The following is an 18,781-nucleotide window of genomic DNA, read 5'->3' on the forward strand; positions in this document are numbered from 1 at the left end:
CCGATGTGGGACTCGATCCCAGGACCCTGAGATCATGACCTGAGCCAAAGGCAGACGCTTAACTGACTGAGCCACCCAGGCATCCCCCACTTCCACTTTTAAAATAGTCATCTTTCCATCATGCTCTATCCCCTTTCTCTGATTTATTTTTCTTCACAGCATAATAAAATCTCTTCATAGTATTTTATTTGTTTTGTATTTATTCATAATATAATTCCAGTTAATGAAATTAGACTGTGTATTTATTTGCTTCTTGTTTGTCTTCCTTACTAGAATGTAATTCCATGAGGCAAGAACACTCTAGTTTACTATTTCATCCCTAGAAGAGTACTTACACAGGGTAGGCAATTGGTAATATCAGTTGAATGAGTATTGAATGAATATTGGTGTTTAGATACCTGAGATACAATGATTCTTGCAGTTGGAAGATCCAGGGCATGGCTTTGGGAATAGATGCCTAAGGTCAAGTAGATGTCATGGCCAAGAACATGAGACTTTCTATATTTATTTATTCAAAATGGTTTATTGAATACCAGAATAATACATGATAAATTACGGATATAGTAGTATATCAAGCAATGGCTCTGTCCCTATGGAATTTGTATACTAGTGGTGAAGACAAAGGGCAAACAAATAAATTTAAGATGTAATAGGTGGTTTTGACAGTAAAATATTCCATGGAAAGGAGAGTTTTGTACCACGTGCTGATGTTTTCATTTAAAGTAGAGGCAGAAACCTGAGGGGAGATCCAATATTGAAGGCAGGGATAGGATGATAGAGGGCTGGAATTTATTAGCCTCAAGAGAGGAAGAGTTTTGAAATCAAGTCTCCAACTCTAGGCTAGACTTCTTTCCAGCTAGACCATACTGCTACTTGGGCTGGTTTTCTTCTATAGGAAGAGTGAGTAACTAGGGTTTTCTTGACAGGGTGAAAAGCCACTGTTCCTCTACAGCTCTCTAGAGAAAGAACCATTATGTCTGTTTATTGGACAGCCTAAGTGTCAGAATCCCAAGATGTCATTCGTAGCCTATAGTGAAAATTTGTATTTAGGAAGCCACCTCTAGGCAGGAAAGAAAGCTGCTATTTTTGGAAATGGTAAAATTAGAATGAAAACAAATATATATGAATGTTAGTTTATGCTCTTCGAACTAGATGGGACTGCTACCTTGTCTGTGTGTGCATGACCTCTCATTCAGCCTTCTCTGCTCATTATGTTAAAGACTTGCCTTTTAAAACCTGATTATAGATTTTGTGCTATTTAAGTGCATGGACTATAATGTAAACATTTTTAAATGTGCATTTCCAAGCAAAGCACACTGCACATAATCAAAATTATTTATTGAAATGAATTGTATTTATTAAAGAAAATTTGCCCATATTCTTCAAAACTCTTCAGCCTAGATTTTTACCCCTACTATATTTAATTGAAGTGAAAAAAAAAGTAAAATAAAACCTCTCCTAATTCTTCAGACTTCTTTTTTCCCCGTTGATATATAAAATATATATGTATCTGTATAGGATTCATTTTTCTGTGATTCTGGCTGCTAGTCTCCATGCTAAATTAAGCAGAAAGTTGTCCGGCTGTGTATATCTGAGTTGCAGGTGCAGGAATTCAATGCTTAAGTAAGTATAAGGGAATTGGTGATACCCATGGACTATTGGAAATGTATTCACTTCCCTGTGGGTTTTAAATATGATGTAATGGCACTCAATTAAGAATGTGGATTTAAAAGGCGAGGTTCAGAAGGAATTTAAACTTTTTCAGGCAAAATAAGTTTACAAGAGTCTAGTCCCATGAAGAACAAATACTTATTTTCATTTGTTCCTTTAGGTTGTTTACTTTGATAGCATCATCTTTGGAATTATGGATGATGCCAGACCTATTCCCCCACCCTTAACTCCCATTATTTATGAATGTGTTAAAGAGAATAGTTGGAGGCACCTTTGTTTGATAAGGATATCTTAGGAAGCTTCAAAACCCTTTTCACATTGTCAAATTTGGATTTCAGCCAGAGTCAACTGATACTTAGTTTGGAATATATTTGATGTGAAGTAAAGTCTTTCATATAAAAAATTCAGAAATAGTAAAATTAAAACCACCAGATCAGTAAAATAGTATTTAGTAAGAGTTAATCGTGAGTATAAAAACAGTTCACAAACTGGGAGCTCTCCAACTGAGAGACGAATGAGGCTCTGAGATATATTGTTCTGAGATGTAATAGTGAAAATGCAGAGTCCATTTATTCTTTACAATGATTGGTTATAGCATTTGAGTTTGTCTAGTGATAAGGAATTGGTTAAGGTGTTTACCTCATGTCATTTTTCAAGAACAGGTTAAGTTTCATTTATGATTTTCAGAGGCATTTACAAGAAGTGGCCCAAGTTAAGTTTTACTTGTTTTGCAGAATAAGCAAAATTGAGTTTTGCTTGTATGGCTTAAATGTTTTTGCCTGCTCAGGAAATTTTCAGGTTTGGTCTCTGTTTTATATTTGACATTGGCACACGTAATTCTTTTAAAACTTTAGCAACACCATGTCATAAACTACTGTACATAAAAAACTTGAACAAACCTTTAGGTTTTCATTTTCCATCATCTAGGTTAAGAAATCCATGCAAAGAGAGATTTGGAGTGAATCTGTAAGAAATTTGGGACAAAAGAAGAATTTTAATGTTATTATACTATTTGAGAGATGGTAGTATATTATTATGTTTTACTTTTAGGGTGATACCATTCTTATAGCATTGTAGAGAATAAATTATGGGAAGGATAAGATTGGAGGCAGAGAGTGGGGTGCCTGGGTGGCTCAGTCATTAAGCATCTGCCTTTGGCTCAGGTCATGATCCCAGGGTCCTGGGATCAAGCCCTGCGTCGGGCTCCCTGCTCAGCGGGAAGCCTGCCTCTCCCTCTCCCACTCCCCCTGCTTGTGTTCCCTCTCTCGCTGTGTCTCTCTCTGTCAAATAAATAAATAAAATCTTAAAAAAAAAAAAGACTGGAGGCAGAGAAACCAGATAGGAGGAGGTTGTAATATTTGTGAGTAATGTTAAGAACTTCAACTAGAATAGCAGTATTAAAAATAATATAAAGAAAAGTGACATGTGTAGGGGGTGTCTGAGCAGCATGCAACTCTTAATCTCAGGGTCATGAGTTAGAGCCCCATGTTGGGTGTGGAGCCTACTTAAAATAATGATTAATTAATTAAGATAAAAGTGTAATTAAGAGATGTGAAGATTGTAGGTTAGGTCTAGTGATTGGATGTGGGGTGTAGTCTGACAGGTACCTCATGGTCACCGTATCATGTGGTGAGGATTGAATGTTATACATTATTAGTTGGGTATTAATGAAATGCCTGGGATATTGGAAATTCTCAGAATGTTTATAAATAATATTAAAACGAGTAACCTATATTAATACCTATAATAGTGATGATGCTGATGACAAGTAGAGGTCTCTTCATGAAATGATTATTATATATTTAATATAATATCAACAATATGTGTATTAAAATATTTTGAATCCATGTATCAGTAACACCAAGGTATGTGTGTATGTGGGGGGGTACTTCAAGAAGGATACTGTAGTAAATGTCAGCAGCTATAGAGGTTTTAAATAAGAATGTATGCTGAGAATTATCCATTGCAATTAATGACAAGGTTATTGGAGACCATGACCTGAAGAGTTGCTATGGGGCAGTGGGGGCAGAGACCACGAGCTCTTACCTGAGGCATATCTTAGGACCTAAGGTATAACTCTGTTTCACAGTTGTTATTGGATCATTGCTGTGGCTCCCAACTCACCATACACTTTTCGGATGATTGTCTACTTGCCTATGCACAATCTTAGAATTGTGATAATTTTCAAAGTAGCGTAGAAACTTGAGCTAAGAATTTAGCTCACTTAGTTGTTTCAATAGGGAATAGCAAGTATAGTTGAAACATAGAGATGATACCAGAAATCTGCATCTCTCAACCCTGTAATCAACAACCTGTATTTTATATACTCTGAGATGTCCTGTAGTTTGTGATTAATCCCCACGTGGTGCCTCCAAGCACAGGAGAAACCCACCAGGGACTTCCTCTGCAGATTTTAGCACAAACAAATTTTGTGAGTTTGCACAATCAGCTTTAGAAGCTTAAGAGCTCTTGTTGTCTCCACCTAGGTTGAAGGCTACCCCTTGGGACAGTTTTAAGTGGTGTGCAAGTATGTTGAACAGTAAGTGTAGACCATTTTCATAAAGCTGAGGCTATAAATAGAAGCGTGGAGATAGGGTGTACCTAGGAGGATATGTAAGAATAAGATATTTTCAGTGCAAATAGGACTTGAGGATGCAGTTCATGTTTTTTTGTTTTGTTTTGTTTTTTTAAAGATTTTATTTATTTATTTGAGAGAGAGAGAATGAGAGATAGAGAGCACAAGAGGGAAGAGGGTCAGAGGGAGAAGCAGACTCCCTGCTGCGCAGGGAGCCCGATGTGGGACTCGATCCCGGGACTCCGGGATCATGACCTGAGCCGAAGGCAGTCGCTGAACCAGCTGAGCCACCCAGGCGCCCTGCAGTTAATGTTTTTGATGCATTAATTAGAAAGTTGACGACATTTTCAGTATCAGGAAATTGCAAGTAATGACATTAAATTGAAGCAAACTTATCGTTTAGCTTTTCTCCGTATCTGTAAAACAAAAAAGGTTTATACAAAATGGTCTTTTTTGCTCCCTTTATTTTCATTTCTAAAACTCTGATTCTGCAGGCTAGCTTTTTTTTAAGATTTTATTTATTTTTTTGAGAGTGAACAAGAGAGAGAGCACAGAGGGAGAGTGAGAGGGAGAAGCAGACTCCCCACTGAGCAGAGAGCCTGCTGTGGAACTCGATCCCTGGACCCAGAGATCATGACCTGATCCAAAGGCAGACACTTAACCAACCGAGCCCCCCAGGTGCCCCTGCAGGCCAGCTTTTATGCAGAAGAGGTAATCCACATAATTTTGAAAGTTTAAGAGATTAACAACAATGACTTTTATATGTTTGACAATATTGATGAGATGAGATTTTTCCCTTACTGCATATAGATTATATTAAATTAAGCTCTTATTTTTTCCCCTCTGATTTCTCTTGAGATAAAAACTAGGGCAAGAGTTAAATATGTGGGGCACCTGGGTGGTATAGTCCTCTAACTGTCCTGCTCTTGGTTTCTGTTCAGGTCATGATCTCAGGGTCCTGAGATTGGGCCCTGCACTGGGCTCCGTGCTTGGTCAGCACAGTCTGCTTGAGATTCTCTCTCCCTCTCCCTCTGCCCCTCCTGCTCATGCTCTCTCTCCCTCTAAAATAAACAAACAAATAAATAAATATTTTTTATTTTTTTAAAGATTTTATTTATTTGACAGCAAGAGAGCACAAGGAGGGGGAGCAGCAGTGGCAGAGGGAGAAGCAGACTCCCTGCTGAGCGGGGAGCCCGATGCGGGGCTTGATCCCAGGACCCTGAGACCATGACCTGAGCTGAAGGCAGATGCTGTTCAACTGACTGAGACACCCAGGCACCCCATAAATAAATCTTTTTTTAAAAAAGAGTTAAATATGACTCTTTTTGCTTATTAACTCATTTAATTTTTTTTCCAATTTCATGGGAGATTACTGTTGGCTATTTAAATAATTACAATGATAATTACAATGTTCTTAGGTTGATGGTATTTGTGGCAATGATTAGGGCATTTTTAAATATGATTTTTCTTAATGTGTTATTGTTGGCTTCAGTTTTTGAAGGTTTCATATAGACACATTGTGAGAATAGTAGGAGGTGCTTAGGATAGTAATATCAAAGTTAATAAACTAAAAGTATTTAAAAATGCTATCAGAGTAAGCAGAATAGCTTATGCAAAGGAAACTTGGTAAGTTTTGTCTTGATAGGGTTTTTTTTTTTGCCCTATAAATTTATTTGACATAGTTGAAATTCATAAGGATAACTAAGTAGAGATCTTATTTGTTATACTTGTTATTTACAGCTTTGTTTTTGTTTGTTACACATCTTTGAATGAGTATACTGATTTTGATCTTCATTGTTATGGGGCTGTTCAGAGATTACTGAGGGTAAACACTGTACACACACATTATATATTTCGGATATATTTAGTTAAGAATATAGAACCTAAAAGAGCAAGAGAAGTTGTAGCCTTTTACTTGATCGATGTTCCATATAAGACATAATCACTGCAGATGACTCCTGTTCAGATATAAGTCATTTCTGAGTTGATAAAGCCAATTCTTTCTACACCACATGCCTTTTATAATCAGCTTACATTATTCAAGAACAACTAAGGCTATCTATCTATATGCTTCCATTTAAAAATATTTTATAAAAAGTATTTTCAGTATCAGCTCAGATATATCCTTACTCAGAGAACCTTAGATGGTTAAGTTTCTGGGGGGCGTGGGTGGTTCAGTCAGTTAAGTGTCTGCCTTCGACTCAGGTCATGATCCCAGGACCCTGGGATACAGCCTTGCATCAGGCTCCCTGCTCAGCAGGGAGTCTGCTTCTCCCTCTCCCTCTGTCCCTCCCCCTGCTTGTGCATGCTTTCTCTCAAATAAATAATCTTTAAAAAAAATTTTTTTTAAGATGACTAAGTTTCCAAGGTGTCCCTGAATATTCCTACCTTCTTATGTTACTTTCTCAGCAAGCCTGAAGTTTCCTCACATGTTCATATGTAATATTGGCATGCGCAGTCACACATACATACATGTTGTTTAACTTGTGGATTTGTCTGTCTCTCCTGGCTGACAAAAGGATGAAAGATCAGAGTCCTTCTTAATACATTTGAATATAGTTAGAATACTACTAGTGTACATAATACATTGCAGAGGCCAACCTTAGTATAAATTGATTTTCATTATTATATTAATATATGTGAGAAAGTGGTAGGCTTTTATTTTCCTCTTTGTAGAAAAGATTCAGATCTTTGACTAATATTACATTTCATAAGGTTACATTTTTCTAGTGATAAATTGGATTCAGCTTTAAAACCTTTTTATTCAATTTAAAATACTTTGTGTTTTATATTTCAATTGAGATAATATATAATATTCCTTTTTCAACTCCCATAAGTATTTTTTCAGACATTTATTTAGCATACAATGTCCTATGCAGAGTGAAGAATTGATTAACACTGTAGAATATACCAAGAAGTGGACAAAGTATGGTTTTTCTTTTAAAATAAAGTACTTAATTAAAGTTCCAAGTTGGACTGAACTGTCATTTTTTTTATATATCCAGTTTTATGTCACTAATTATTCTAAACCATAATGGGAAATTGATACAGCTTTTCATTATTGCTGCTTTCTTAAAATGAACACTAATATGAATTGATTTTTTTCTCTGTAATAAAGTTTTATTTTAAGCCAATAGGTTGCAAACTCAACGTAAGACATGGTGAAACTAATAAACATTAAAATAAAAAAAGTATAAAATGGATTACACTATTTTAATCACTTCTGTTATATATAAACTTAGAAATTGTACATTACTGTGTTCTTGTAGGATAATTAAATCATTTTACTAACCTACACACTAAATTAAAATGCAAAGAATCGAGGCAAAATAAGAAACTGTCATCCCTTTTCTTCTAAAATGAACTTGGACCCATAGATGCTTCCAGAAATATGTGGTGGGACCTTAGGTTGACTTTCAAGTCACATATTCAAATGTTTAGTTACACAACACAGAATGAATAGGATTGCCCAAACTAGAGCTAGGTATGACTAAAACAAAAACAGTACTGTGGATCTAAAAAGTCTTAAAATCCATAAAATGAATGAACTGATGAAGTTAAATGAGCTTATTTGCTATAAACTTAAGTACAGGATATCCTTATTTTTCTTAATGGAACATTATAAAGAAATAGATTTGGATTTTCTATATAGTTTCATTCTGCTTGATTTACCAATATAACTTCTTGCCTAATAAGCAATTCTAAAAGCAAACATTATAGCTGTGAAATTTATTTTCTAAAATGCCTCAGAAGAGGCTATTTATATAAACTATATCTAATAAATATTATGTGGTGTTTTAATACAAAACTATTAAATAAACTTAAGGGGTACAGACAATGTGAAAAACAATATTACTCTTAGCCTTTTCATCAAACATTTCAGTATTCCTTATGTCATGCCTTTGCATTTTAATTCAACCAACATTCCTTTGTATCTGTTATACACCAGATACTGTGTGATTCCCATTCAAGTAAGACATCTTCCCACCTCAGCTCAGTGATTGGTAGGGAAGAAAAATGCAATCATATGTCATAATCCAGTCTTATAAATTCTATGACATCAATATAATATCATAGTGTTACATGGATGTAAAAATAAATAGGTATACTTACAGGTGGCTAAAATATTAATTTAAGAGTTATGAAGAAAGGTGACATTGCCCTTATATTCACAGACAATATGAAATATTATAATAGGTAAATACCTGGCTTGGATTTTGTAAAGCTGTAAAACTGGAAAATTGAAAAAAAATTTCAAGCTCACAGACTAGTGAGGAAAACATAAAGCAGCCATAATACAATGTGGTATAATGTTATATCCAATACCATACAAGTAAACACAAGTCTCGGGATGAAGAGAGAAGCAAGGTCAACTTGTTGTTAATTATCTCTACACGGCGGGTCTGTTAGGGCCTCAGTGAAGGATGTAACAAATTAAAGTGTGTTATATTTAGTTTCGTTTATTTTAGTCCATCAGTATTTCCAAAAGGAGGACATTGTAGGAATGAAAGTTCAAAATTTGGAGACTTCTTTAAGTCTACCTACTCCTTTAGTTTCTATATAAATAACTTTCCAAAACTTGTTAATTCTAATCATGCAGTTTCTTAAATCTGCCTACTTTATTTATGTATAAAACTGCAACTATAGTTTACTTTCTCTTAAATGATTATAGAATAGACAGCTTGTTAATTTGTTCTAAACCTTATTCCAGTCCTTTATTTAAAGACTTGTGGATTTCCCTGCAGCCCTTTTACTAGTTATTTACATTAATAGAGAATACATTTGCTATTCATTTACATTAGTTACTATTCATTTAAATTAATGTTATGATGGTTTTATTTGCTTTCTATACCAGAACCCATAGGCCTTTTTGTCTTTTCAACTGTTGCATAACTCATAATAAATGTATACTGTATTTTATATAGCCATTTATTTATTGGCAGTTGTCTTTGTTTTTTGATTTGTCCTAGGAGACATTATCTATGTACCTGCTTCCTTATCACATTTCCCTGGGGTAGGTATAGAGGTCTGGTATTGCCTTTTATAAAAAAAAAAAATTTAATAAGCCCCGTGTAGCTACCCTTCAAACTATCCGTCCTAGTTTAAAAGTCTTAGACACTCACCAACACTGGATGATGCCAAATTTTTATTTTTCCAATCTGATACATAAATGTTTGCCCAAGTCAGGGTGACAACAAAATATATTGTCCTAATATAACTAGGAATCTTTTAAAGAACAGGAGGTGCTGTTAACAGTTTTCCTAGGATAATAATCACAAACAAGGATGGTTAGGGCCAAACTAGAACGTACTACCACTATCATTAGAACTAAATCTCTAAAACCCAAATTTTATCACTTCAATAACTGCTTGATAATTATTTTTATCTTTATACAACAGTATACATAAATTCCAAATCCTTCATCTAAATATATGGTGTTTCATAATTTGAATCTACCTGCCATTTGCTCTTAAGCTCCTACTTCCTCCTTCTGCTTAATACAAGTGACTTAGTCGCTGTCATTCCTAGGTTCTTCCGGCCCACTTGGGCTCCTGCTACGTCTTGTCTTCCCAGTCTGTTTTCCTGCGACATCCACCTGTTGATGCCCTACATTTCCTTAAAAATCCAGCCTCGTTCTACATCCTTCCAGGAGCTTTCCAAACCCTTCCTATTCAGAATTGCTTTACTTCTTACTTTATTATACTTTATCATCTATTACTCTCTATTTTTATATCCTCTTCTGCTCTAGGGATGTGGCATGGCGGCATAGTGATAAATATATGTGATTAATATGGCATAATGATTAAGATAATAGACTTTGGACTTGAATCCCGGCTGTGGGGCAAATTGCTTAATTACTCTGCAACTTAGATTCCTCACGGGTAAAATAGGGATAATAGTTTCTATTTCCTAGGACTTTCACAAGGGTTAAATATGTAACACATGTAAACCATTAGATGCAGTGCTTAATATGTAAGTACTGTATCCTTGTAAATAATACAATTTCTCTTAATTACTGGTTTTTGCCAGTAGTTAGACATCGGCTTTCTGAAGTTCTCTCTTGCTCCTGCACTAAAGAAACTGAGCTGAATCTTTAACTACTGTTTCTGAATTAACTCATGGGGCAGCAGAATGTAGAGTTAAAAGTTCGGTGCTGGGGTAGGACTGGCTCAAGTTGCTATCTTGAATCTACTACCAAATAGCTGTTCTCTTAATCAGACTAGTTTTTTTAAGTTTCTTTTCTATCCTAAAATGCAAAAAATAAAAATACCTACTTTGTAAGATCATGGTGACAGTTAACGTATGGCAAATTTCTAGCATAGTGCCTTGCTGGTACTGGGCTAATAGTAACTATTGATAATTTATTTCAAACTCGGTGGCTCTAGGTCCTTAGGTGAAAATCCCTTTTCTCGCTCTAGTCAACCAATCAACAAATTGACTGTTTTCATTATGTGAATAATTAGACTCACTGAAATCCTTTTTTTAATATTATGAAACAAAATGTAGTGTTTGAACAGAAATCTTCACATGTGTTTTTTCCAAACTAAATCCAATAATGAGTGGTTTCCCTCTCAATGATTTGGACATTACCAAATAACATTTTCAAAGGAAAAACTAATTCTGAGTAATACTTCAGAAGTCCTCTTGAAATCATTTTTAGATTTCTACAGTATTACAAGAAATTTAAATAAATCATGTCCCTCTTGATGTCGTGTTTGTGTTATAGGTGTGTGTTGTGGTTTCTTGGATTTGATATAATTAAAGCAACATCAAGCTGCATGTTGCATTATTATGAAGTGATCAAAAAATGTTGTTTCTCATAATAAGAAATTAATTTTAGGAGTGAATTTTATTTGAAAATTTATTTTAAGATTATTCAAATTTAATTCTTATTGGTATGCTTTAAAATACATGTCTTTACAATTACTTTTTACTATGGAGAGTAAAGGTGACTTTTGATTAATGTTGCTATTTTAAGTATAATAAATATTCAAAACTTAAAATTATTTAAAGGAAAATATGTTACAGAATATTTGAATATAGGATAGGATAAAAGTGAGTGAATTTAGGGACATCATGTCCACAGAAAAATTTTACCTGTTTTGGAACTTATTTAAATAGTGTAATACGGTATATTTCTGCTTGATTTTTTTCATGTAATATTGGGATTGTGGATTTATTTCAGTTACCAGAGTAGCAGAATATTGTTCATTTTCATTGCTGTAATATTGATAGACATTTTAAATTGTTTCCAGTTTGAGGCTATGAGACATATGGATGAAATACATATTCTTATGCATATTTAATGCACATGTTTATTCATTCTCTGGAGAGAAGAATTACTTGCTCTTAGATTTAGGATTGATTTATGATTTATAATTAATTTATTAGGATTAATTTATAATTTATAATTAATTTTAGATTATGAATATGACCAGCTTCAGTAGATAGTATCAAACAGTTTTCCAAAATGATTGAGCCATATACCCACCTATGAGAAGTTTATAAGGAGTCCAGTTACTTCACAATATCACATATTTGTATTATCATTATTTCCAGTTTTAGGCATTTTGGGGGTATGCTGCAGTATGATACTGAGGTTTTAATTTAACTTCCCTCACAGGTAATGACCTGAATCCTTCTTGATATGGCTTGTTGAAATTTGAATATCCTTTTTCTATAATTTGTCTTTTTTCAAGTTGATTTGCTGAAGTCATTTATACATATTCTGGATATTAATCCTCTGTTGGTTATATGTATTTCAAATGTTTTTTTTTTTCAATATGTAGCTTTACTTCTCAATCTCTTGATGCTGTCTTTTGACAATGAGTTCCTAATTTTAATTTTTATATTTTTTCGTGTAAGGCTAGTGATTCTTGTGTCCAATTTTAGAAAACTTTGTGTACTCCCAGGTCATGAAAGTATTCTCTTGTGCTATCTTACATTTTATAGACATTATATGGTTTTATTTTTAATATTAATATGTTCATTCTACTGTTAATGGTATGGCATAAGAACTCATATGGATATACAATGGATGCAAGACCATATCTACTTCTCTGCCGTGCCATCTCAGTAATAAGTCAAGTGTCCATCTCTGTGTGCATCTAATTCTGGAGTGTTCCATTTTATCAATTATTTTGGCTATCCCTGAACCACTATAACAGATTCTTAGTTTACCTCTATAATTATTTACATTTTGCCTATAGGAACCTAAACTTTGTTCTTCATCTTCAAGATTATCTTGATTATTCTTTTTCATTCATATTTCCTTGATATTTTAAATAAGTTTGTCAAAAGAAACCTACTATGATATCGATTTGGGACTACAATCTATAGATTAATTGGGTAGAAATACAATATTGAATGTTTAAGTCTATGACCATTGAATGGTCCTGCCCTACAGATTTCAGAATCAAGACTGAAATATGGACTGGTAGGATTTCATTTCCGTAAAATTCAAAAACAGGTAAAACTAACATACAGTGATAGAAATCAGAATAGTGTTTACCTCTTGGAAGGAGGACTGACTGAAAAGCAAACTTTCTGGGTGGTAGGAAATTTGGTGGACTGAGAGAGAGAAATGTATTTTAATAAATTTTAAAGTTTATACCAGTGTATATACATTTTGTCTTTTTTGGGAAGGGTGCAGTTTTTAAGGTGTATTATTTAATGATTCATCACTTACATATAACACCCAGTGCTCATCACTAGTGCCTTCCTTACCACCCATCACCCATTTAGCCCATCCACCACCTCTCTCCCTCCATCAACCCTCAGGTTGTTCTCTATAGTTAAGAGTCCCTTATGGTTTGTTTCCCTCTCTCTTTCTCCCCTCTCCCATATGTTTATCTGTTTTATTTCTTAAATTTCACATATGAATGACATTATATTGGATTTGTCTTTCTCTGACTGACTTATTTCACTTAGCATAATACATTCTAGCTCCATCCACGTCTGTTTGATGGCTGAATAATATTTCATTCTCTCTCTCTCTATGCCACCTCTTTATCCATTCATTAGCTGATGGACACTTGGGCCCTTTCCACAGTTTGGCTGTTGTTGATTATGCTGCTATAAACATCAGGGAGCATGTGCCCCTTCAAATTCGTATTTTTGTACCCTTTAGGTAAATACCTAGCAGTGCCATTGCTAGGTTGTGGGGTAGCTCTATTTTCAACTTTCTGAGGAAGCTCTATACTGTTCTCCATAGTGGCTGCACCAGTGTGCACTCCCATCAATAGTGCAAGAGGGTTCCCCTTTCTCCACATCCTTGCCAACATCTGTTGTTTCCTGTCTTGTTAGTTTTAGCTATTCTGACAAGTGTGAGGTGGTATTTCATTATGGTTTTGATTTGTAATCCCCTGATGATGAGTGATGTTGAGCAACTTTTCATGTGTCTGTTAGCCATCTACATGTCTTCTTTGGAAAACTGTCTTCATGTCTTCTGCTCATCTCTTAACTGGATTTGTTTTGGGGGTATTAAACTTGATAAGTTCTTTGTAGATTTTGGGTACTAACCCTTTATCAGACATGTCGTTTGCAAATGTCTTCTCCCATTCTGTAGGCTGCCTTTTAGTTTTGTCGAATGTTTCCTTCACTGCACAGAAGCTTTTTTTCTTGATGAGGTCCCATTTTCGGTAATTCATTTTTGCTCTCATGTCCCTTGCCTCCAGTGATGTGTCTACTAAGAAGTTGCAATGGCTGATGTCAGAGAGGTTACTGCCTGTGTTCTTCTCTAGGATTTTGATGGTTTCCTCTCTTACATTTGTCTTTCATCCATTTTGAATTTAATTTTGTGTATGGCTTAAGAAAGTGGTGTAGTTTCATTCTTCTGCATGTTGCTGTCCAGTTTTCCCAAACACCATTTATTGAAGAGACTGTCTTTTTTCCACTGTATATTCTTTCCTGCTTTGTTGAAGATTAGTTGTAAATCTTATAGATCTGTATTTTAAAGATCTGTAAGTTTTACTATACATAAATTACACCTAAGTAAAATTAGTTTAAAAATTTAACAAAAATGACATGGCAGTTTTTTTTATTATGTTATGTTAATCACCATACATTACATCATTAGTTTTTGATGTAGTGTTCCATGATTCATTGCGCATAACACCCAGTGCTCCACGCAGAACGTGCCCTCTTTAATACCCATCACCAGGCTAACCCATCCCCCCCACCCCCCTCCCCTCTAGAACCCTCAGTTTGTTTTTCAGAGTCCATCGTCTCTCATGGTTCGTCTCACCCTCCGATGTCCCCCCCTTCATTCTTTCCCTCCTGCTATCTTCTTCTTTTATCTTTTTTTAACATATAATGTATTATTTGTTTCAGAGGTACAAAACAGTATGGAGGTTCCTCAAAAAGTTGAAAATAGAGCTACCATATGATCCAGCAATTGCACTACTGGGTATTTACCCCAAAGATACAAATGTAGGGATTCGAAGGGGTATGGGCATGGCAATTTTTAAATAAATATATTCAGGGTCAGGGAAAAGTTGAATGCCAGGAAATGTATGCATACTTAGGATTTCAGATTATTTAACAAAGGTTATGATTTTGTGCATTTATGGATCTTATCAAAGAATAAACTTTCGTGGGGTGCCTGGGTGGCTCAGTTGTTTAAGCATCTGGCTTCAGCTTAGGTCATAATCCCAGGGTCCTGGGATCGAGCCCCGCATCGGGCTCCCTCCTCAGCAGGAAGTCTGCTTCTCCTTCTGCCTCCCTCTCCCTGCTTGTGTTCTCTCTCTGTCAAATAAATAAATAAAATCTAAAAAATTAAAAAAGAATAAACTTTTGTTTTCATAGATTTTCTTACTGTTTTCTTCTTTTCAATTGTATTGTCTTTTGCTCTAATTTGTATTACATTTCTTTTTTCTGCTTTCTTTAAATGCGCATTGTTCTTCTTTCTCCAGTTTCCTAAACTAGAGGTTTAGATTTTTGATTTTAGATCTTTCTTCTTGTGTAATATATGCATTTTATGATATAATTTCCCTCTAAGAGCTGCTTTTGCTACATCTCACAAGAACCCAAATGAGCACACACATTTTGGAGAGGTAGAATGCCCAGCGGCTACAGTTTTCTGTTGAGTTCAAGACAAGACATTGCTTTTCAATTTGTTAAACTGTTTTCTTAGAGTAAGGATGGGAATGGCAGCTTCTAGGCTCTTTACATGTTGGAACTGAAATAGAAAATTGATTAGGACATTTTAGTAGTTAAAATGTTTCTATTACATACTATTAAGAGTTTTAGTTCCTTAAACTCCTCTACTACTTCTAATTTACTAGTTTACATGTTTATGTTAACATGTATATACAAAAAGAATGCACACTAAAGTTTGAAGAGTATAATTATTCAATATGTAAAGTATTTTTGAAGTGTGTAAATTTCTTTGTGGATTACTCATTATTAATTATCTTGTTAATCTCTGAGCATTTTAATACTATATGTTGGCTTTTTTATACATAATTAAAATAATCTGTATAGGTTGCCAGAAGAAGCATTGATTTAGCTTATTTAAAAACATGTTCATGTACTACATAAAAAACTAATGATGTACTGTATCATGACTAACATAAATAAATAAATAATAAATAAATAAAAATATGTTCATGGAAAGGAAATACTGATTTCTCATACACTAGTGAGGAGAGACAAGTAAAATATTATTAAATGATAACCAGTATTGGTAAGAATTTGAAGATTAATAAGTTCATATATATTTCTCTAAGAATATTATTTGAATTTCAAATAATGGTATGGAATAGGTTGAAATGCATTATTTTCTTACTAATACTGTCAAGTGCTAACTATCATTAAAGAATTTTTTGAAGTAGTTGTGCACTACCTCATTTAAACAACAGTAAGAAATCAGTCCCATTATTGTTCTATTTAAAATGCATTGAAGAACAATAAAAACAAGTGAAGTTGATATTAATATGGTAAAATTCATACTCCAAACCTACTCAAGCCCACTGGTCAATGGCAAAATGTAAGAAACATCTTCATCCTATTCAGCAAAAAGGTGAAGTTGCCAAATACCATAATTTAATTTTTAATATATTAGACCAAACAATTAAATAGAAAGTAAGAGATAAAAAATTGTAAAGTAGGAGTTAATATTTCATACATAATAACAGGTAATATATACCTAGACATCTAAAAGAATACCTGGAAATAAATGCACAGTAGAATCATCTGGGAACTTAAAAAAATATTAATGTCTGCATTTCACATCAGTTCAAATGGAATAAATCTTTGAAGGTAGGGTTCTTGTCACCTGACTTTGGTTTTTGTTTTCTTTTTCTTCTTTTTTTTAATTTTTTGCTTCCTTATTTTCTTTTGTAAACTGTTCTGGTCATTCTGTCACAGAGTTGACAGATGATCGTCATTCTAGAAAACTATAAAGACCAAGCAAGGAAGGTGCAAATTGTTCTGTCAGAAACTGTTTAGCTCACTCTTGATATTTCATGCTACACTACTTAAATGGTTTTATTAACCAAATGATAGAAATGAGTCAACTTTTCTGAGATACCTAGAATAAAATTTAGGCATTTTTTTTCTTATTTGATATTAGGATCAAAATTCTAGCTATTTTCACAACGTTCTATTAACATGTTTTATTTTTTGGTATAGAACCTAAATTCTGTGTAGTCTGACATTTGTGTTAATATTTTTAAGCTACTTAACAGAAATTCAGTATTGATGTTGATTAACCTACTGATTTACCAACATTTGACATGGAGATTTTAGCATAACCTATGTAAAGAAAAATGCAAATCTTTTGTTTTTACTCATTTTTTTATTATGTTATGTTAATCACCATACATTACATCATTAATTTTTGATGTAGTGTTCCATGATACATGGTTTGCGTATAACACCCAGTGCTCCATGCAGAACATGCCCTCTTTAATACCTATCACCAGGCTAACCCATCCTCCCACGCCCTTCCCCTCTAGAACCTTCAGTTTGTTTCTCACAGTCCATAGTCTCTCATGGTTCATCTCCCCCTCTGATTCCCCCCCTTCATTTTTCCCTTCCTGCTATCTTCTTCTTTACTCATTCTTAAAGCTTCCATATAATATTGCTATGATCCCTGAAACTATGATTTAATATCTTATAACACTGGTTATCCCACTGAAAATGTACTAGCAAATCTATTCCAAAGCAAATTCCAGTCACATTTTTTTCCATTCTTTTTTCAGTATCTCATTTTAAATAATTAGTTCAGAATAGATTATCAATAGCATTTTCCATATTTTTAACCAGTCACAAACCTGTCTTATAAAAGTTCTTTGAATTAAACACCTGCAAATCCTCATTAGTATAGAAATAAATTTTACTCTTACGATCAACAGTGCTTTGAGACAAAGTGGTTTGTTTTGTTTTATTTTTCAAAGGAATTTAATATTTGGAGTTTGGAATGAGTGTTGTTTGTTTTGGGGCTTAGAATTACTTTCGCAAAAGTTTTGAGGTTCATAAAAATATTTGAAGAAAAATATCTCTTTTTGCAATATTTATATAATGAGCAGTCAAAAATTGTATTTAGAGCCACAAACCAAATTTCCATTTAGATGAATTTTCAAAATCCTTATTACAACTGTGTTCTATCATGCTGATTTTTCATTTGATTAGTAACACATTAATCAGATGAATATGTTTACAGATCTGAAAATGGTATAACATTGGGTACATCTATAAGACAGAAATGTAGGATTGAACAATTGTTTTTACTAATATAGTCTCATAGTTATAGCTACTTTTCTATATACAGAAAGTGAGGGGGAAAAATCTCTAATGTAAAATTTTCCTCCTAGAGCCTTAGCTATGATTTGGGGTGAAATTGCCACCTTTGCAGAGTTCAAGACCTAGGGGAAATAATTTCTACCTGGAGGATTTTTCCATTCCTTTCAATTTATCAGTAGTACTACTGATATTCACATTCATTAATAAGGAGTATGCCAAAGAGTGAGATGGGTGGAGTGGAAAATAAATGACTGTTTCTCCTCTCATATTGATAGTTTGGAATCTTTTTCTCCTTGCAAACACCTTTCCTGAATTCTGTCTCATCTTATGCCTTTTCCAAGCACCTTTTCATGGAAAATAGTTTTGTATGCAGGGATACCAGGCAAAAAACAAAGTATATTGAATGCAACATAAGACAGGCAGCAGGCTCTAAAAAAACTGCATCCGATTAATGCTATTATGGTCAATAATAAATTCTGTTCAATATGTTAAGGCTTAGGCTATTCCAACTTTAAAACAATACTAAATAATGTATTCTTTATATAGAATATATTCAATTTTATATTTGTTTCCTAGTGGAGTCAAAACGAAAAAAATAAAAACTAGAGTCACAAATATTTGATATTCACAGGCCACTTTTAACTAACATTAAGGTAAAGCTAAATTAAGTATAAAGTATAAATTATAACGATTAATTTCATTTGTCAATTTGGCTAGGCTATGGTGGCTAGTTATTTGGTCAAACATTCATTTAGATGTCTGTAAAGATATTTTGTAGATGTAATTTAC

This window comes from Zalophus californianus, chromosome 2 (assembly GCF_009762305.2).
Source record: "Zalophus californianus isolate mZalCal1 chromosome 2, mZalCal1.pri.v2, whole genome shotgun sequence".
NCBI lineage: Eukaryota > Metazoa > Chordata > Mammalia > Carnivora > Otariidae > Zalophus > Zalophus californianus.